Here is a 23,210-nt window from a genome sequence, read left to right as displayed (position 1 = left end):
AAATTAAAAAGTAAAGTAATGATATTTTCAAAAGATAAACTTCCTGTAATTCGGAATACACTGGCACAAATTTGTTGGTCTTCAACTAGGTCTTATTGTATATGAGATAATTAAGGGTCATTACATGTGATCTTAATACAAATCTATCTATCAGAAGAAAATATTCAGTATGTCAATAGGACTGGAAAATGTGACCCCAATGCAAGAAAGAAGATAATAGAGAATACTTCAAACAGAATAAAGATAATTTATCAAAGGTTTTGTCTTCAGTGACAGTGCTATGTATAATTTAGTAAACTAGGAACTGAGAGATCTAGTTCTAGTCTTAATTCTGCTACCAGTTATTGGAAACAGCCATCCATCCACCTTGACACCTCGAGCATCTCTCCACATTCTTGCCAAGTATGCCAAAAATGAAAGGCTGTAATGGCCAGTTTCATCAGGATCATGTTTGAGAAAGCAGCCTTAAAAATGAGGTAATACCTCTCTCTACACAAAAAATATACTTGTTTGGTTTTACTATAAAAGCAGTGACTCTTCACCAAGTCCCAAGCTTAGTGTTCCTCTCCTATAATGTAGTCGACTGCACATGCAGCCATCCACTTGGGCCTACCTGCATGGGTCTTGGGGGACATGGAACCAATTCAAGTGAACATGAAACCCTGACCATTGCTTTAGTAATGAGTAACAAAGTCCTTTGTCTTTGAAGCAGGAGTATCGTGTCTTACACCAGCATCTCTGAAGCAGTAGAACACAAGCTTGTTAGCTTGCAAGTAGGGTAAAATTTTAGACCCTGACAATATCTAGTTGGGTAAATTTTGATAATACTTAGAAAAAGATGTAGTCTTCCCTCTACTATTCTCTGCCACCTCCATCTTCAAGGATAAAAACAAAATATTCTATAAAATGCTGTTATAAGTATTTGATCTCAGAGAAATTAGGAAAAAAGAAGAGTAAGTACCATACTACATACAGATAACTTTTTTTTAAATTCTGATACAATAAAGCCATACTCTGAAAAAAGGAGAAATAAAATATGGCTTGGTCAATTATGATTGGTATCATAAATCAGTGATGATACAGTATTTTTCAGTAATATTTTTATTAATGAATAAATATCCTTTATTTCTCTATGTTGGCTAATATTAAGTAAGAGCCTCTCTGAATTTACTCCGCAGAAATATTTACTACTAAGCAAATACCACTCTGCTTCTTATTTCCTACCTCTCTTACATTTAAGAGCCAATAGATAGCTTCATCTTCCCTTCTGAACAAAGCGTCAGGTTATATGTTGAAATAGTAACATTATAAAATGAAGGAGCCTTGTTCAGACTGAGTCTGTTAGAAACTACATTGTACAGAGACTTTTATTTCATTGGACATTTAATACGAGCAAGAAGTAGACCAGTGTTATGTTAAGCCAACTGTATTTCAGAGCAAATTTATTAACATAGCATAGTCTAGCCTATCTAATGAGTACAGAATTCATGCCAGGAGTAGGAGTGGGGTGCTCCCACAACAAAAACCTAATATATGTCACTGGCTTAGTGGTCAAACAGACCTTAGCAACTGAACAACTATTATATGCTTTCCCCCTGGTGGCTCAGTATAAAGGATCGCCTGCCAATGCAGGAGACACAGGTTCAATCCCTGGGTCCAGAAGATCCCCTAGAGGAGGAAATGGCAACCCACTCCAGTATTCTTGCCTGGAAAATACCATGGACAGAGGAGTCCAGTGGGCTACAGTCCAAGGGATCACATAGAGTTAGACACGACTTAGAGGCTGAGCACATACACACACATACCTACCTATTTATTCTAAAGTTGGATTCAGTGTATCCATCATTAAGTAAGAAAGAGAAAGTTTGAGATGAGTATGTGAGAGAAGAAACACAAAGAGATATGGGAGATCTAAGAACTGTCTCAAATATAACTGTTGGTTTAATTACTAGATTATATAACTGGCCTGATTCAAATGAAAGCCTATTAAGTTCTCAAGAAAACTATCAAGGAAAACTGAAAGTTTGTGAGGTATAAAATGATCCAGGCTCCCAAACTTCAAGACATAGGAGTTGGACTTCAAAAGCTATGAAAGTGAATGTGTCAGTCGTTCAGTCATGCCCTATTCTTTACAATCCCATGAATTGTAGCCCACCAGGTTCCCCTGTCCGTGGAATACTCCAGGCAAGAATACTGGAATGGGTTGCCATTCCTTTCTCCAAGGGATCTTCCCAACCCAGGGATCGAACCTGGCTCTTCCACTTTGCAGGCAGACTCCCTACCATCTGAACCACCAGAGAGTCTCCCCCCCTCAAAAGCTATATGCCCTCCAAAAAGATAATATTATCCAAAGCCTGCTTCAGAAATGACTGAAGAAAATAAAGAAGAACATCATAAGGGGCACAATCAGGGCCAGCGAGAACATGGACAAAGAAGCTCTTTCAGGAAACCCAAGTCTCTCCAGGGAACATTCCTCTGCCCCAGGGTAGGGATAGAGGCCCCCCTCCACTTCCCCAGTGTCTACCTTTGGGATTTCAAAATTGCTAAAGACCAGTGACTGCCATGCCTTCATTTTTCCTATTTATAAATGAAAGGGCTCATTGTAGTTATCCTGTACATATTCTACTACTTCAGATCAGGTTTCTAAGAGGGAGATAATTCATCTTTTAGTTCATAGGACTCTACACTAAGAAGAACACATTCAGACCTGATATAGAGATTGATTTGTATCATTCTAATTTTTGAGCTTAATGCTCAAAGTTGTATGGAACTTGAGCTTTGTGCTTAATGGTCAAAATTGGATGGAACTTGAGCTTTGAGCTTAGTGCTCAAAATTGAATGGAATTTTGTCTTTTTTAAGGAGATATTCTATGTTTAAAAGGAACAAAGAAGAGAATATTAATGACCAAAAAGGAATATTATGTCAGATACATTTATTGTTCACCAAATATCCACACATTTCTCGTGTCACAATCCCCTAATAGCTCCTTGCTGCTGCTAAGTCACTTCAGTCGTGTCTGACTCTGTGCAACCCCATAGACGGCAGCCCACCAGACTCCCCTGTCCCTGGGATTCTCCAGGCAAGAACACTGGAGTGGGTTGCCATTTCCTTCTCCAGTGCATGAAAGTGAAAAGTGAAAGTGAAGTCGCTCAGTCGTGTCCGACTCTTAGCAACCCCATGGACTGTAGCCTTCCAGGCTCCTCCGTCCATGGGATTTTCCAGGCAAGAGTACTGGAGTGGGGTGCCATTGCCTTCTCCAAATAAAATGCAGAGTTGCATTAATAGAACCAACCAATGTTGGCACCTTAGTTAACATTAGGGATAAAGTGTATATGAGAAGCCTCTATACTATCTTTGCAACTTTTTGGTAAATCTAAAATTATTCCTAGACAAGTTTTTAAAAATCTGAACATAAAAGCTGCTTCTACTGATATCTGTACATTTATGATAATGAATTAAATATTTTACACAGACATTAGGATATGACTAATTCTGACCAATGAGCTATGAGCAGAAGGATGTGTGTCATTTCTAAGTCAAAGCTTTTAAAAGTCAATGCACAATCCTCCAATTTTCTCTTTCCCTGCTGTAATAACATGAAACCAAAAGGCAAGAGAATTAAAAAAAAAAAAATCTACTTCTGCTTCATTGACTACATTAAAGCCTTTGACTGTGTGTGTGTGTGTTAGGCTCTCAATCGTGTCCAACTCTACAACCTTTTGGAATATACCCCACCAGGCTTCTTGTCCATGGAATTCTCTGGGCAAGAATACTGGAGTGGGCTGCCAGTTCCTTCTCCAGGGGATCTTCCTGATGCAGGGATTGAACCCAGGTCTTCCATATTGCCAGCAGATTTTTTACCATGTGAGCCACCAACAAACAATGGAAAATTCTTAAAGAGTTGGGAATACCACACCAACTTACCTGTCTGCTGAGAAACTTACATGCAGGACAAGAAGCAACAGTTAGAACCAGACATGGTAAGACAAACTGGTTCAAAATTGGGGAAGGAATATGACTAGACTGTATATTGTCACCCTGCTTATTTAACTTACATGCAGAGTACATCATGCAAAATGGTAAGCTGGATGAAGCACAGCCTAGAATCAGGATTGCTGGGAGAAATATCAACATCCTCAGATATACAGATCAGTTTAGTTCAGTTCAGTCCCTCAGTCATGTCCGACTCTTTGAGACCCCATGGACTGCAGCACGCCAAGCTTCCCTGTCCATCACCAACTCCTGGAGCTTGCTCAAACTCATGTTCATTGAGTCGGTGAGGCCATCCAACCATCTCATCCTCTGTCATCCCCTTCTCCTCCCACCTTCAATCTTTCCCAGAATCAGGGTCTTTTCCAATGAGTCAGTTCTTCGCATCAGGTGGCCAAAGTATTGGAGTTTCAGCTTCAGCATCAGTCCTTCCAATGAATATTCCATACTGATTTCCTTTAGGATTGACTGGTTTGATCTCCTTGCAGTCCAAGGGATTCTCAAGAGTCTTCTTCAACACCACAGTTCAAAAGCATCAATTCTTTGGTGTTCAGCTTTCTTTATGGTCCAACTATCATATCCATACATAACTACTGAAAAACAATAGATTTGACTAGATGGACCTCCATTGGCAAAGTAATGTCTCTGCTTTTTGATATGCTGTCTAGGTTGGTCATAGTTTTTTCTTCCAAGGGGCAAGCATCTTTTAAATATACAGATCATATACAGATATACAGATGATACACAGATATACAGGTGATACCACTCTAATGGCAGAAAGTAAAGAAGAACTAAAGAGCTTTTTGATGAGGGTGAAAGAGGGGAGTGAAAAAGCTGGCTTAACACTCAACATTCAAAAAATGAATATCATGGCATCCAGTCCCATCACTTCATGGCCAGTAGATGGTGGAAAAGTGGAAACAGTGACATTTTATTTTCTTGGGCACCAAAATCACCACAGATAGTAACTGCAGCCACAAAATTAAAAGACTCTTGTTCCTTTGCATAAAAGCTATGACAAACCCAAACAGCATAGTAAAAGGCAGAAATACCAGTTTGCCAATAAAGTTTGCCAATATAGTCAAAGCTATGGTTTTTCCAGTAGTAATGTATGGAGGTGAAAGTTGAACCATAAAGAAGGCTGAGCACCAAAGAATTGATGCTTTTAAACTTTGGTGCTAGAGAAGACTTTTGAGAGTCCCTTGGACTGCAAGGAGATCAAACCAGTCAATCCTAAAGGAAATCAACCCTGAATATTCATTGGAAGGACTAATGTTGAAGCTGAAGCTCCAATACTTTGACCACCTGATGCAAAGAGCCTACTCATTGGAAAAGACCCTGATGCTTGGAAAGATTGAGGGCAGAAGGAAAAGGGGGTGATAAAGGATGAGATAGATGGACAGCATCACCAACTCAATGACATGAGTTTGAGCAAACTCCAGGAGATAGTGAAGGACAGGGAAGCCTGATGTGTTGCAATTTATGGGGTAGCAAAGAGTTGGAGTTCAATTTATGGGGTAGCAAAGAGTTCAGTTGGACTGAACAACTGAACAAAACAACAACCACAGTTTGGTAGCTCAGCCAGCATGAATCCCTGAGCAACTATATGGAGCAGAATCCCATACACCATCACCACTGACCTTTACCGGACATGAAATATAAACAAGAAAAAAAATCCTTTGTTTTATTAAGCCACTGATATTTGGCTTTCATTACTTCAGTTTACCCTAATAATACTAATTTATATTCTTCCATGGAATCAGTGACAAAAATGAGGGGTCACAGACAAGGACTATGGTGATCAACTTATTTCTAACACCCTGTGAGGAAGAGATTTCCTGAGAACTAAAACTTCCACCTTATTCCCAGTGACACAGAAAGCAGAGCAATGGACCAAGGGGAGCCATTAACACTTGCATCCATCATCAGACACATAATGCCACCTAAAAGAGAAAACACTGACAAGTGAGAGAATGTCATCTCAGAACCCATGATAGAGGAAAAGGATGGGAACATTAATGCCTTCTTTACTGACCCGGCAAATAAGACTAGCCTTTTTTTTTTTTTTTTTTTCTTGTTTGTTGCTTTTTAGTATCTGTTATTTAAAATGTCTAATTCCATCAGCTAGGGGGATAGACCAGATAGGATTTAACAAACCTTAGTCTAGAGCTTGTCCACAACAAAGTCCCAAAGGGACACTTTGAAGTTTATCTTTTAACAGGTCATTAAAAATGTGTTCTGGGCTTCCCTGGTGGCTCAGACAGTAAAGCATCTGCCTGCAATGCGGGAGACCAGGGTTCGATCCCTGGGTGGGGAAGATCCCCTGGAGAAGGAAATGGCAACCTACTCCAGTACTCTTGCCTGGAAAATTCCATGGACAGAGAAGCCTTGTAGGCTACAGTCGATGGGGTCGCAAAGAGTCAGACACGACTGAGCGACTTCACTTCACTTCACTTCAAAAATGTGTTCTAACAAAGACAGTTAATAGGCAAAATTAAATTCTCAAAATAGTATTTATGTTTTTTGTATCTAAAAACTTCTTATACTATAGATAGGGAAATGTCATTAGAGAAAGTAATTTGAATATTATTAGAAAAGGTGTGTTTATTCATATTTAAACTGAACTAATTTGTTTAAACAAAGTTGGAAAAAATGTAACTGTCTTTTTTGTTATTTAACTAGAAAAGTTTCCATTTGTCATTCCTTTAGGGAACTGATTCTATTCTTCCCAGGTTTGGCCTTTTGTATACACACTGGAGAAAATTATATGTTGTGAATCAATTATCAGTGAAGGCTGAACAGAGATCGTTCAAATTCAACCTTTCTTGTTTTCTCTAAACATTATCCTAGAAGCCATAAAATTAGTTACTAATGCATTAACTCTTCTTCACAGAGAAAAAAGAAAACAATTCTGAATTTTTGGTATTCATTTTTTAAATCTGACAGATGTCAATTTTTGAAAGAAATTCAGTAGATTACCAAATTTTGCCAAAAGATAAACTTTTCTAATTCCTTTATGTCTCCCTTTTATTGAAGGATTTTTTTTTTAATTTGGCACCAGAGTTCACAGAAGCAAATTTATTTGCATCACTGATTAAACTAAAAGGACTATGTACCTCCCAAACAGCAGATAGTATTTGATAAAACATTTTGATCTAGTAAGTAATCTGTCATAATAGCTGCCCTTAGTTCTTGAAATTTTACCCATAATTTTGAAATTGTAGTGGATAATATTTGTTGGGAGTTTTTGTGCTCAGATATACATGTTTCCCAAGCAACAGTTTCCAAATAGAAGGGAATTATGACAGATTTCACAGATCCTGAGTGACATAATTTAGTTCCTGTTTTTTGACCAAGCTTAAAGTAGGAGATGGAAAGTCCAAATAGAATTTCTTCTGTTCATTGCCAGTTAAATTTTAATGCCCATAAAGTTATTCCAGACAATCTTTCTCTCAAAATTGTGACCACTTTGACCACTAAAAATTTGTTGTGTTATTACCAAGTACCACAGGGCTTTACCCTTCATATTGAAGAAAAAAAGGAAGGAAAGAAGGAATGGAAGAAGGAAAGAAGGAATGAAGTGAAAAGGAAGGAAGAGGAAAGGCATCCAATCCTTCAGCTGATTTAGAACGTACTGTTTGATAAAAATTTAATTTGAGTCATAAACTTGAGGCACATGCTTAATTTAAGCTTTCTAACAGCTATAGAAACTGGAGCCGATTATACAGAGTGAAGTAAGCCAGAAAGAAAAACACCAATACAGTATACTAACGCATATATATGGAATTTAGAAAGATGGTAATGATAACCCTGTATGCCAGACAGCAAAAGAGACACAGATGTATAGAACAGTCTTTTGGACTCTGTGGGAGAGGGAGGGGGGGATGATTTGGGAGAATGGCATTAAAACATGTATAATATCATATAAGAAACGAATCGCCAGTCCAGGTTCGATGCAGGATACAGGATGCTAGGGGCTGGTGCACTGGGATGACCCAGAGGGATGGTATGGGGAGGGAGGTGGGATGGGGGTTCAGGATTGGGAACACGTGTATACCTGTGGCAGATTCATGTTGATGTATGGCAAAACCAATACAATATTGTAAAGTAATTAGCCTCTAATTAAAATAAATAAATGTAAATTAAAAAAAGATAAATTTAAAGAAGCAAAATTAACTTCAATACCATATTTTATTTTATATAGACTGACTTCTAAAAATATTGTATCTTAGGCAATCAATAGAAAAATTGTAAATTTTTAATTTTTTTACTAAAATTACTGAATTTCTGTGTATTTTATACTTAGAGCACATTTCGATTTGGGACTACCCACATTTCAAGTAGTCAACAGCCACTGTAACTATCAGCCAACATACTGAACAACATACACCTAAGAGGAGAGTCCGGGCAGGGGTCGGGGGTGGGGAGAAGAAAGGAAGAAAGACAGTAATGCACACAAATGGTATAAAAACATGCACACACAGATACGTTACATATTTGAGAAAGGGAATAGGATCAGTCAAGAAGTACATGTAGGCATTAAGCGGTGCCTCAAGAATAGTCTATTTCTTCAATTTAAATAATGCTCTTCCTTAGAGTATTGCCATTATGCACTTAAAAATACACCCTGGTATCCCTTACAGTAAGTTCCTGAATGCTGAGAATAAATATGAAGCAAACTTAGTCCTCAAATTCTTAAGTATTAAATTTAAAGTTTTCAAACAGATCATGTTGCATTATCCTCATCTCCACTCTCATAAAATTATCAACACAGTATTAAAAAATAAATACATTTACAAAAGAAAATTTAAGGCAATATTCTAGGAAGTCTAATTATAAATTCAGGACACACACAGAGCAAGGAGGGCTAAGAGGACAGCGTAGAAAAGTCACAAAGGAGGAACATTTCCGAGCTCAGAAGACGATAAACACTTTCAGGAAAAGGAAACATCTTAGCAAAAACAGTAACTCTTAACAGTCAGGTGAACTGGAATTTGCTAAATTATTGATGGGTACCTAGAACTATATATAAAATTGTTGCACAGATATCATAGAAGACATTTGCCCCTACTTTTTGAGAGCATTGCAAAATATAGCAAATACCATGTTGACATGTAAAGACACTAAAGTAATAAAAATTTAGGACAATGAGAGATCAGTGTAGTCTAGCAACACCAGTATAGTCTAGTAGCATCAGTATGGTCTAGTCTTGAAAGAAGGCTTTCAAGAAGAACTGGATTAAGCCTGATCTAAGAAATGGAGGGCATTTTAAAGATGTGAATTCAGAAGGGGAGGACATATAAAGAAGTGAATTTGGAAGGAAGACATTCCAGGAAGGGGTAGCTTATATACCAAGATAAACCCTCAAATAGCAGTGATTATTTCATGTAAGTCAGTTTTGGTCTTCCTACTTATAATTTTCTCAGTGTTACCTGATAAATTTAACATGATCCCCAGCAATTCTAATAAGAACTGTTACAGACAGAGCTATTTACAGAGATCTTGGGGGGCAATTTGTGAACAGTTAGAAAATGAGGTGGTAATCACTGGAATCCAGAATGTGATACAAAGAACAAGACAAGTCAAGTAACCTATGTAAATCCAAGAATCTAATAAAAGGAAGGCCATAAGCAAGTGCATATTAGTCTCTGTAAAGAATTTAATAAAAATATCTTCTGTGACATTTTTCTAGTTGAAGAAAAGAAAAATGACCCTAAAAATACCTTAGAGAGAGCCAAGGAGTACGGGCATACACAGAAAACACAAAATTAGTATTTTGAGATGTCATCTCTCTTATTTTCATAATAAATTGATTCATTGTAAAAAAAATTAGTCATAAATGATATCACTCATTAAAAATTTCGCAAAAAATAATCAATCTTATCACCCACAAAACATCATTTTTAACATTTGCACATATATCTTTAAAAATTTTATCTGTATGTATGTATCAATAACATTAGAAAATATGAGTCAAGCTATTTATAAGCTGTCTCTTTTACTTGATATTTGTGGTAGATCATGAAGTGAAGTCACTCAGTTGTGTCCAACTCTTTGCGACCCCATGGACTATAGCCCACCAGGCTCCTCCATCCATGGAATTTTCTAGGCAGGAGTACTGGAGTGGGTTGCCATTTCCTTCTCCAGGGGATCTTCCCGACCCAGGGATGGAACCCAGGTCTCCCGCATTGCAGGGCAGACACTTTACCATCTGAGCCACCAGGGAATCCTGGTAGATCATGAACATGGCCACAGATTATTTGTAGTGCTATCCATCAAGAGGTAGGGTCTATTTCCTCATGTCATGGATATGGTCTGGTCTTGTGATCTGCTTTAACAGATAAAACGTGACAGAAGTGACATTGTATAAGTTTAGGAGCCTCGGAGAACTGAGGCACCACAATCGATAACAGGAACTATCATTCAAGTGAGTGAGGCCATCATAGCCTCTCCATCACCAGTTAAGTCATCAAATAACTACCCCTGTGTACGTAATCTCAGAGAAGACAAGCAGAACCACCCAGACTGTTAACACACAGTATCAGGAGAAATAAATTGCTTTTGTTTTAAGTCAGTAAGTTTTGGGGAGATTTGTTAGGCAGAAAGAGAAAATGGAAACAACCTGATAAAATAAACATTATCCCCTATCAGTAGATACGCTTATGCAGTATTTTAATGGCATTTCAAATACCATCATATGAACATTTCAAAACTTACTTAGTTAATTTATTAGGGATATTTAAATCAGAATAACTTTTCAACTTTTATAAATTACTATTTTTCCACACAAACTGTCTTCAGTCTTATAGTTTCATATAATTATTTCCTTAGGATAAACTCCTAGAAGTGTGATTATTTAGGTAAAACATTAGCAGGGTTTTGATGTGTATTGCTAAATAGTGTGGAGTGATTTTAAAGTGTCATTCACAAATGATTTGGTTGGCAGGGGAAAAAAGATAAATCAACTCAAGAGTTGACTTCAAAAGACTTGACAACAGTATTCAAGTATTGAAGAACTACATCATAGAAGAATGTTTGATTACATAGAGTCCCTATAAACCTGGCTTCCCAGATGGCTCAGTGGTAAAGAATCTGCCTGTCAATATAGGAGACACAGAGACGCAGGTTCAATCCCTGGGTTGGGAAAGATCCCCTGGAGAAGAAAATGGCAACCCACTCCAGTATTTTGCTTGGGAAATCTCATGGACAGAGGAGCCTGGTGGGCGATAGTCCATGGGGTCAAAAAAGAGTCGGACACGACTGAGCAACTAACGCAACAAAAAGTCTTATTAAAGGCTATGGGAAACATTTGACAATTCTTTACACATTAGGGATATCTGCTTGATCTAAGATATGGAATTCAAACATAACCCACTGGCACTTGGAAAACATTATTAGCACTGTAGTAATAGTGTCTACCCTCTGGTAAATATTTGTTAGTCTTGTGGTTACTACAGTCTTGGCAAAGTTCCTAAAGAAATATACTCAGATTCAGCAAGGTCTCCCTGGAATGGGATTGCTCTACAGTTGCTCTGCACATTCTATTCTGGTAGTTCCCAGGCACTGGTGAAGCGAACATCTGCTACCTCACCATCTTCTTCCTCTTGCCTTTAATACTTCATAACTGTTGCTACCCAGTTGCTCCTGTCTCCTTGTTCTTGACATTTCAAAGTTCTGTGTTCATATCGGGGGTTGTCAGCTGGTGACTTTAAGGCATTAGTTATGGGTATGGGTGGGTGATGGTGGGGAGGTGACAGTTGGGGTCCTTTTGCTATATCTCATAGTTTTAAAAGGCAGCAGTATGCTTGGTTATAGAACAAAAAGCCAGTTTCACAGTAAGTATTATTAACTACATCTACATATTCTCCAAAGTTTACAGCCATTGGTTAATGAGATTAACAGCCCAAAGTACAGTTTAAGCAGAAAAATAATATTCTAAACAATGAGTCTTTCTTGCTACTCAGGATTTATAGCCTCCAAAGGCAGTGAAGGTGAGATCCAGCTTACATTTTCTAAACAAACTAGTCAGTCTTGTCATAGTCAACTACAAACCGCCATGGTTCTGAAAGAAACAGTAAGGGGTCAGAAACAAAACAGTGATTATGATCTTTCTATATTTTACTCATGTTCTCTCAGAAGTCAACATTGTGTCCTGATGGAGCAGCTGAGTTAAATTAGCAGGGAAGACTGAATAGAGGTCACATTCAAAACAAACAAGGTGATATGAAGTATATGTGTGCGACCTTCCTTTGCAATCAAACACCTGAGAAGCAAATTTATTTGCAAATGAAAAAAATGCTTTTCCTTTTGAAGGACATGAACTGGCAATCTCTTAAGAACAGAATAGATAGTTCACTAAGATACCACCTGACATACAACACTGTTGTGAGTCATGACTCCTCTTCTAGTTTTCAGATCTAAGACAGTTCATATACCTATCAATTCAGTTCAGTCGCTCAGTCATGTCCGGCTCTTTGCGACCCCATGGGCTGCAGGAGGCCAGGCCTCCCTGTCCATCACCAACTTCCAGATTTTACCCAAACTCACGTCCACTGAGTCAGTGATGCCATCCAACCATCTCATCCTTGTCATCCCCTTCTCCTCCCACCTTCAATCCTTCCCAGCATCAGGGTCTTTTCAAATGAGTCAGCTCTTCACATCACATGGCCAAAGTATTGGAGTCTCAGCTTCAACATCAGTCCTTCCAATGAACACTCAGGACTGATCTCCTTTAGGGTGGACTAGCTGGATCTCCTTGAAGTCCAAGGGACTCTCAAAAGTCTTCTCCAACACCACAGTTTAAAAGCATCAATTCTTCAGCCCTCAGCTTTCTTTATAGTCTAGTTCTCACATCCATAGCCCCTTGAATTGTAAGGGAGGCTATAACATGAGGAAGGTTCCTCATATTACCTTTGTAGTCCAGTTGTCAGAATAGGAACTTATAGAAAAAGAGGGATAAAAAAATTTCAACTTAAGTTCACCTCCTTGTTGACGAGTAAGACTCAGAATACTCCTCAGCTAATACTCCATTAGCTACCCAATCCTTGGAGAACCACTACCACCAGCACCACCACTAATAATAATAATTACTAACACTCGAGTACTTGTGATGTGTCAGACATTGTTATAAATTCTTTATATGAATGTACTTATTTAATCTCACAGCAAACTTCTACCATCATTATCTTCATTTTACAGATAAAAACAACTAGGAAACAAATCAGTTAAGTAATTTGCCCAGGGTCACAAAGCTAGTATCAGATTCTAGATTCACAGCTGGAGATTCTGGTTTAAATTCATACTTTTGTTACACTGCTATGATTCTTCTACAGGTTATTACCCTAGAAGCAAGTAGAAGCCCCTGGAGCTTCTTCTTCCTACTAAGATGTAAGTCAGAGACATAGAAATTCTAAAGGAATCATGGGGGATATTAAGAGTAGTGGAGTAATCTCAAAAGCATCTGTAACTTAATGACTAGTTACAGAAATAATGTTGAAACATGTATTGTGTCTTTTCCTTCAATAATATAGATCACATATTTACATATGTGTACATATATGTGTATATGCACACATATTAAAAAAAATAAATATAATCAATGTGCTGTCAACTTATTCATAATTTATTAAATCAGATCAGTCACTCAGTCGTGTCTGACTCTTTGCGACCCCATAAATCACAGCACGCCAGGCCTCCCTGTCCATCACCAACTCCAGGAGTTCACTCAGACTCATGTCCATCGAGTCAGTGATGCCATCCAGCCATCTCATCTTCTGTCGTCCCCTTCTCCTCCTGCCCTAATCCCTCCCAGCATCAGAGTCTTTTCCAGTGAGTCAACTCTTCGCATGAGGTGGCCAAAGTACTGGAGTTTCAGCTTTAGCATCATTCCTTCCAAAGAAATCCCAGGGCTTTAAATTATAATCAATAAATATAAAGTTATTAAAATAATTTAATACATACAATTTCTCTTTTTTTACTTTCCTCTGCTACTTTATGTGAAGTTATTTGGGGTTTGTAACTTTACAACTTAGTCTATAGACTATAAAATATCAAGAAAGATCACAACAGAACTAATGGTTAGTTGATTATAAGTCAGAACTTAAAGTTGCATGTGGGTCCTGAAGCACTGAGAAGGAAGTAAACTTGTATCCAGGTGTATGAAGAAAAGTTATTTTATGTTACTTGTCTTATGTTCCTTTTTTTAGATATGTAAATAAGCCTCTTTCAACCAGATCCTCATTTTCTGTGATTCCATTTGATTTGATGAGTTTCTGGAGATAAAATTAAATACCTTTATGTTTAGCCAGAATTGGTTTCCACTTCTTGTAACTGAAAAACTTAAGTGCACACGTTTATTCTGTGTCTGTGAGTTTAATGATGGGGAAGTAAGCCTATTTACAGGTCTTGGAAAAGTTACCAGGAGAAAGAGAGTTATTATAAAAATAGTGAAGAGAGAGAAAATTAATGAAGTGATGAAAGGGTTAAGAGAGAAAGAGAAAAGAGAATCTTTGTAGATTTATAAGTCAAAAATTGATGTTGAGAACTAGAACAATGGAAACACAAAAGACCCCAAATAGCCAAAGCAATCTTGAGAAAGAAGAATGGAGTTGGAAGAATCAACCTTCTTGACTTCAGCCTATACTACAAAGCTACAGTTAATAAGATAGTATGGTACTGGTACAAAAACAGAAATACAAACCAATGGAATAAGAAAGAAAGTCCAGAAATAAACCCATGCACCTATGGGCACCTTATCTTTGACAAATGAAGTAAGAATGGAAAAAAGATAGTCTCCTCAATAAGTGGTGCTGGGAAAAACTACATGTAAAAGAATGAAATTAGAACACTTCCAAACAACATACACGAAAATGAACTCAAAGTGGATTAAAGACCTAAATGTAAGAACAAAAACTACAAAATTATTAGAGGAAAATATAGGCAGCACACTCTATTACATAAATCACAGCAAGATCCTCTATGATCCACCTTCTAGAGTAATGGAAATAAAAACAAAAATAAACAAGTGAGACCTAATCAAACTTAAAAGCTTTTGCACAGCAAAGGAAACTATAAACAAGGTGAAAAGACAACCTTCAGAATGGGAGAAAATAATAGCAAATGAAACCATTGACAAAGGATTAATTTCCAAAATATACAAGCACCTCATGCAACTCAGTACAAAAACAAACAAGCCAATCAAGGGCAAAAGACCTGGACAGACATTTCCCAAACAAGACATACAGATGGCTAATAAACACAAGAATAGATGCTCAACAGAACTCATTTCAGAGAAATGCAAATCAAAACTACATTGAGATATCACCTCACATAGGTCAGAATGGTCATCATCAAAATATCTACAAACAATAAATGCTGGAGAGGATGTGGAGAAAAGGGAACATTCTTACACTGTTTGTGGGAATGCAAATTGATACAGACACTATGGAGAATAGTATCAGTTTAGTTCAGTTCAGTTCAGTCGCTCAGTCGTGTCCGACTTTGTGACCCCATGAATCGCAGTATGCCAGGCCTCCCAGTCCGTCACCAACTCCCAGAGTTCACCCAAACTCATGTTCATCGAGTCGGTGATGCCATCCAGCCATCTCATTCTCTGTTGTCCCCTTCTCCTCCTGCCCCCAATCCCTCCCAGCATCAGAGTCTTTTCCAATGAGTCAACTCTTCACATGAGGTGGCCAAAGTATTGGAGTTTCAGCTTTAGCATCAGTCCTTCCAAAGAACACCTAGGACTGATCTCCTTTAGAATGGACTGGTTGGATCTCTTTGCAGTCCAAGGGACTCTCAAGAGTCTTCTCCAACACCACAGTTCAAAACCATCAATTCTTCAGCACTCAGCTTTCTTCACAGTCCAACTCTCACATCCATACATGACCACTGGAAAAACCATAGCCTTGACTAGATGGACCTTTGTTGGCAAAGCAATGTCTCTGCTTTTTAATATGCTCTCTAGTTTGGTCATAACTTTCCTTCCAAGGAGTAAACGTCTCTTAATTTCATGGCTGCAATCACCATCTGCAGTGATTTTGGAGCCCCCCAAAAATAAAGTCTGACACTGTTTCCACTGTTTCCCCATCTATTTGCCATGAAGTAATGGGGACAGATGCCATGATCTTAGTTTTCTGAATGTTGAGATTTAAGCCAACTTTTTCATGCTCCTCTTTCACTATCGTATGGAAGTTCCTTAAAAACCTGGGAATAAGTCTACAATGTGACCCAGCAATCCCATTACTGGGCACATACCCTCAGGAAATCATAATTTAAAAAAACACATGTACCCAGTGTTCACTGCAGCACGATTTACAATAACTAGGACAGGGAAGCCGCCTAGATGTCCACCAATACACAAATAGGTAAAGAAGCTGTGGTACATATATACAATGAAATATTACTCAGTCATAAAAAGGAAGGCATTTAAGTCAGTTCTAATGAGATGGACCAGAGATCAAATTGCCAACATCCACTGGATCATAGAAAAAGCAAGAGAGTTCCAGAAAATCATCTATTTCTGTTTTATTGACTATGCCAAAGTCTTTGACTGTGTGGATTACAACGAACTGTGGAAAATTCTGAAAGAGATGGGAATACCAGACCACCTGATCTGCCTCTTGAGAAATTTGTATGCAGGTCAGGAAGCAACAGTTAGAACTGGACATGGAACAACAGACCTTTTCCAAATAGGAAAAGGAGTATGTCAAGGCTGTAAATTGCCACCCTGCTTATTTAACTTATATGCAGAGTACCTCATGAGAAACGCTGGGCTGGAAGAAACACAAGCCAGAATCAAGATTTCTGGAGAAATCTCAATAACCTCAGATATGCAGATGACACCACCCTTATGGCAGAAAGTGAAGAGGAACTCAAAAGCCTCTTGATGAAAGTGAAAGAGGAGAGTGAAAAAGTTGGCTTAAAGCTCAACATTCAGAAAACGAAGATCATGGCATCTGGTCCCATCACTTCATGGGAAATAGATGGGGAAACAGTGGAAACAGTGGCAGACTTTATTTTGGGGGGCTCCAAAATCACTGCAGATGGTGACTGCAGCCATGAAATTAAAAGATGCTTGGCCCTTGGAAGGAAAGTTATGACCAACCTAGAAAGCATATTAAAAAGCAGAGATATTACTTTGTCCACAAAGATCCATCTAGTCAAATCTATGGTTTTTCCAGTAATCATGTATGGATGTAAGAGTTGGACTATAAAGAAAGCTGAGCACCAAAGAATTGATGGTTTTGAACTGTGGTGTTGGAGAAGACTCTTGAGAGTCCCTTGGACTGCAAGGAGATCCAACCAGTCCATCCTAAAGGAGATCAGTCCTGGATGTTTATTGGAGGGACTGATGCTGAAGCTAAAATTCCAATACTTTGGCCACCTGTTGCAAAGACCTGACTCATTTGAAAAGACCCTGATGCTGGGAAAGATTGAATGCAGAAGGAAAAGGGGCTGACAGAGAATGAGATGGTTGGATGGCATCATCGACTCAATGGATATGAGTTTGAGTAAACTCCGGAAGTTGATGATGGACAGGGAAGCCTGGCATCCTGCAGTCCATGGGGTCACAAAGAGTCGGACACAACTGAGCTCCTGAACTGACTAATGAGGTGGATGAACCTAGAGCCTATTATACAGAGTAAAGTAAGTCAGAAAGAGAAAAATATCATATATAGAGTGCCAAAGAATTGATGCTTTCAAACTGATGCTGGAGAAGACTTTTGGCAGACCTCTTAAAGGAAATCAACCCTGAATACTCACTGGAAGGACTGATGCTGAAGCTGAAGCTCCAAAACTTTGGCCACCTGATGCAAACAGCCAACTAGGTGGAAAAGGCCCTGATGCTGGGAAAGACTGAAGACAAAAGAAGGGGGTGACAAAGGATGAGATGGTTGGATGGCATCACTGATTCAATAGACATGAATTTGGGCAAACTCTGGGAGATGGTGAGGGACAAGGAAACCTGGGTTCAGTCCATGGGGTTTTGAAAAGTCAGACATGACTTAGTGACTGAACAACAACAGCAACATGAAATCTAGAAATATGGTACTGATGAATGTATTTGCAGGACAGCAATGGAGACACAGACACAGAGAACAGACTTATGGACATGGTGGGAAGAGGAAGGAGAGGGTGAGACAATTGGAGAGAGTAGCATGGAAACATATACCCTGCCATATGTAAATAGCCAGTAGGAATTTGCTATATGACTCAAGGAGTTCAAACCAGTATTCTGTGACAACCTAGAGGGGTGGAAGGTAGGAGGGAGGTTCATGGGGAGGGGACATATGTATACCTATGGTTGATTCATGTTGATATACGGTGGAAACCAACATAATATTGTAAGGCAATTATCCTTCAATTAAAAATAAGTTAGTTTAAAAAAATCTCTGTTGAACACCAACTATGTGGTGGGGTGGTGGGGTAGGTAAAAGTGATTCCTTCAAATACTGTAGTTTGGAAGGAAGAAGACTCTGCTATGAGGATATAAAAACAATTGTTGGTGATAAAAAAGCAGGTTACGTAAAGTGTGATGGAAGCCAAGGAAAGAGAAATATGCAAGAAAAAACAGAGAAGGAGAAGAAAGGAGTATTTCCTTTTGTACCCAATATAACCAATAATTTTCATGACATAACAGTGTAGAATGCTACAGACAGTTAAAAAGAACCAGGATTGAATAAAGAATATTGTTGAGTAATTAGGGAATAAAAAGGCCGGTGGAACATTAACACTAATAAGAAAAATAAAGTGAGAATAAATTAGAAAATTAAAAGAATTCACACTTCTCAGTAACCAGAAACCAAATCAACTACTAAAAGTTAGAGTTAAGAGCTGAAGCATAATTCAAATCAGTTGGAAATGCCACTTCCAGAAATAAAATAAAAATCAACAAGAGATGAAACAAAGGATCTCTCAGCACCAGTGAACATACAGCATGAAATTACAGTGGATCCAGCAATAGTCAGAAGCTCTGAGGACAGAAACAGAAAATGAGGCTCACTGAGGCATGGGAATTGGCAAAGCAGGAGCAATGGAAGGCCAAAAGGGCAAAGGATTTGAGGGCCATGTCATGAATAGCAGTTGGGCAAATTTGATTTATAAATGGATAAAGTGGTATGAAGTTTTTTTACATACATATGTATCATATGGAACAAACAGTCACAGAAAACAATGTCCTTTTTAAAAGATCACGGAAGTTTTAAGTAAAGAATGGTACTTTAGATGTAGAAACGTTTTGTTTTGTTTTTGTTTCCTTTTGTTTTTGTCAATGACAGGGTGTATTTTGTTAGTGTCTCAGTTTCCCAACCAAGCACTGACTAAAAATTTGGACAGTCAACAACCCAAAAATCACTGACCCCAAAGAAAGTGATCTTTTTTCACAATGTTTATTGCAGTGAGAACTTTCAAGATCTACTTTCTTAGTAATTTTCAAATATACAATACAGTGTTGCTACCTATGGTCACTATGCTGAACATTACATCCTTAGAACTTACCTATCTTATAACTGGAAGTGTATACCTTTTGACCACCTTCACACATTTCTCCCACCCACCCCACAAACCCCACTTCTGGCAACCACCAATCCATTCTCTCTAGGAGTTTGGGTATTTTTTGATTCCTCATATAAATGAGAACATATAGTATTTGTCTTTTTTGTCTGGCTTATTTCATTTAGCATAATGCTTTCAAGGTTCTCCCATGTTTTCACAATAACAGTATTTTCTTCCTTTTTATGGTGGAATAATATTCCATTTATATAATGGACATTTAGGTTATTTTCATGTTTTGGCTATTATAAATAAGGTTGCAATGAACATCAGGGTACAGACATCTCTTCAAGATAGTGATTTCATTTCCTTGGATAAAAACCCCTCAGTGGAACCACTGAATCATATGGTAGTTCTATTTTTAATTTTTTGAAGAATCTCAGTACTATATTCCACAGTGCCTATACTAATTTACATTCCCACCAACAATGCACAAGGGTTTCCCTTTTCTGGGAAGTTTGACCGGTTAAATTTCAGTTTTTCATCTGACGACTATAAACAATAGTTAAGGAGCAAGAAAATGCTTTGAAATTAAGCACTACAAGTAGAATGCATGTGTGCTTATTATATGCATGTGGGGCTTATTTATTGCCTTCTAGTTCTTTATTTTTATGAACACATACGTAATAAATATGTGTGATGTAGGTACACATATATGTATGTGTGTACACATGTATGTATCTAAATATTTGAGATAGTTAATCTGTGTATTTTCTGTAGCTGCAAGTTGATGTACTATATGTATCACATCATTCAAAAAGTATTTCTTTAGAGTGTTTGGCTCCTTGTGACAATTAAATCCTGATTTTTTTGAGCTATGAAGAATGGATTTTAGTGAACAGATGGAAAAGTGCTGAAATGGATGTATTACAGGTCATTTTTATAGCAAACTTTTTGGGAAATGGAAATTCCAGGGGAAATGAAGCAAAGACATATTGGAGGAAAGAAGGCAGAGATATTAGAAGTTGTGCATGTTGCAGCAGATGAAACCAAGTAGATCAATAGGCTTCCTGAAAATCTGTGAAAGCAGTTTCATGGGTCTGGCAACTTGAGCAAGAAGGCAATCCTCTGAGAAATCTCCTGTTTGAGTTGGGCTATTGAATTTTGGGGAGTAATGAAGGAGAACTTATCTATGAGAAAATCAGGCTGCATTAGTGATTGTATGACGGTTGTTAACTATATTACATACGAGCTAAAACATTTCTGTTGTAAAGTGGAAAGTCTCACATGATATTGTGTTCACTCAAAGGCACTGAGCTTTTTCAGCCTTTTTCAGTGTCAGTGTTAGAGTTTATAATGAAACATGTGCCTACAGAGTTGAAAAGACTTCCTGAGTGATGTCTGATTGGGTGACCTCTGAAGTGCTTGGTGGACTGGCATGTAAGTGGTGACTTCCTGACTCTATTCATACTTCCCTCCTCCACACAACTGTCCTTTATGCTCACTCTACAGTCACTAAAAGTAGCTTTCTTCTGTGAAAGTAGAGGAGCTCTGGTGTTTACTGTTCTGTTTTAATTACATTCAAATGGCCTGATTCTCATCAGATCCTTTGTTGGAACTGGCAACATCTGACCAGTTTGATGCACTTGGACAATACCCCTTGAATTAAATAGGAGGAGCCATGAAAGCAGCTTTTGATTCTGATACGGATACTTGTAGAATCTAATATAAAATTTAGCGTAAAGATTAGTTTTATTTTCACCAAGGCATATATACTGCTAGAATTAGGGAATAATGTTCATCTTTTCTCATTATTATTTTTATTCACTTGAATAAAAGGTTTTAACACTATTCTGTCAATTTTCTCCCCCTACTCTTCAGAGTAAGTTAGTATTATCCACATTTGGTCTTCCAACAACAAAGAGACAGTCTTCTAGCAAACACCATCTTCCAACAACACAAGAGACGACTCTACACATGGACATCACCAGATGATCAGTACTGAAATCAGGCATTATATTCTCTGCAGCTGAAGATGGAGAAGCTCTATACAGTCAGCAAAAACAAGACCTGGAGCTGACTGTGCTTCAGATCACCAGCTCCTTATTACAAAATCCAGGCTTAAATTGAGGAAAGTAGGGAAAACCATTAGGCCATTAAGGTATAACCTAAATCAAATCCCTTACCATTATACAGTGGAGGTGATCAATAGATTCAAGGGACTACATCTGGTAGACAGAGTGCCTGAAGAACTATTGACAGAGGTTCGTAACATTGTGTAGGAGGAGATGACCAAAATCATCCCCAAGAAAAAGAAATGCAAGAAGGCAAAGTAGTTGTCTGAGGATGCATTAAAAATAGCTGAGAAAAGAAAAGAAGCAAAAGGCAAGGGAGAAGGGGAAAGATATATCCAACTGAATGCAGAGTTCCAAAGAATAGTAAGGAGAGATAAGTAAGCCTTCTTAAGTGACCAATGCAAAGAAATAGAGGAAAATAACATAATGGGAAAGGCTAGAGATCTCTTCAAGAAAACTGGAGTTACTAAAGGAACATTTCATGCAAAGATGGGCACAATAAAGGACAAAAATGGCAAGGACCTAACAGAAGCATAAGAGATTAAGAAAAGATGGCACGAATACACAGAAGAACTGTACAAAAAAAAAAGCTCTTAATGACCCAGTTAACCACAATGATGTGGTCACTCACCTAGAATCAGACATCCTGGAGTGTGAAATCAAGTGGGCCTTAGGAAGCATTACTATTAACAAAGCTAGTGGAGGTGATGGAATTCCAGATGATCTACTTCAAATCTTAAAAGATGCTGCTGCTAAAGTGCTACACTCATTATGCCAGCATATTTGGAAAACTCAGCTTGACCACAAGACTAGAAAAGGTCTATTTTCATTCCAATGCCAAAGAAAGTGCCAAAGAATGTTCAAATTACCTTACAAATTACACTCATTTCACATGCCAGCAAGATTTTGCTCAAAATTCTCCAAGCTATGCTTCATAGAATAGCTATGTCAAACCTAGACAGTGCTTTAAAAAGCAGAGACATCACTTTGCCGACAAAGGTCTGTGTAGTCATCTATACACGACACATCCAGTAATCATGCATGGATGTGAGAGTTGGACCATCAAGAAGGCTGAACACCAAAGAATTGACCCTTTCAAACTGTTGTGCTGGAGAAGACTCTTGAGAGTCCTGTGGACAGCAAGGAAATCAAACCAGTCAATCCTAAAGGAAATCAACCCTGAATATTCATTGCATGTACTGATGCTGCAGCTAAAGTTCCAATACTTCGGCCACCTGATGTGAAGAGGTGATTCACTGGAAAAGACCCTGTTGCTTGGAAGAACTGAAGGCAAGAGGAAAAGGGGGCAACAGAGGATAAGATCGATGGATGGCATTACTGACTCAATGGATATGAGTTTGAGGAAATTCAGGGAGATAATGATGGACAGAGAAGCCTGGCATGCTGCCGTTCATGGGGTTGCCAAGAGTCGGACATGACTTAGTGACTGCACAACAATAACAACAACAATAATTCACATTTAAACAGACAAAACGACCTATGGAAATCATTTATTTTCAAACCGGGTATCATAGTAATATATCGTTGTAAATATGTTGAAAAAAATTCACCATGCAACACAACTCTATCATAGAGTGCCATTCCTTCCAGTAACCATCTACTGTAGTAAAATAAATAAAAATCATCAG

Source organism: Bos indicus x Bos taurus, chromosome 10 (assembly GCF_003369695.1).
Source record: "Bos indicus x Bos taurus breed Angus x Brahman F1 hybrid chromosome 10, Bos_hybrid_MaternalHap_v2.0, whole genome shotgun sequence".
Classification (NCBI taxonomy): Eukaryota; Metazoa; Chordata; class Mammalia; order Artiodactyla; family Bovidae; genus Bos; species Bos indicus x Bos taurus.
Note: the sequence above shows the minus strand (reverse complement) of the source record.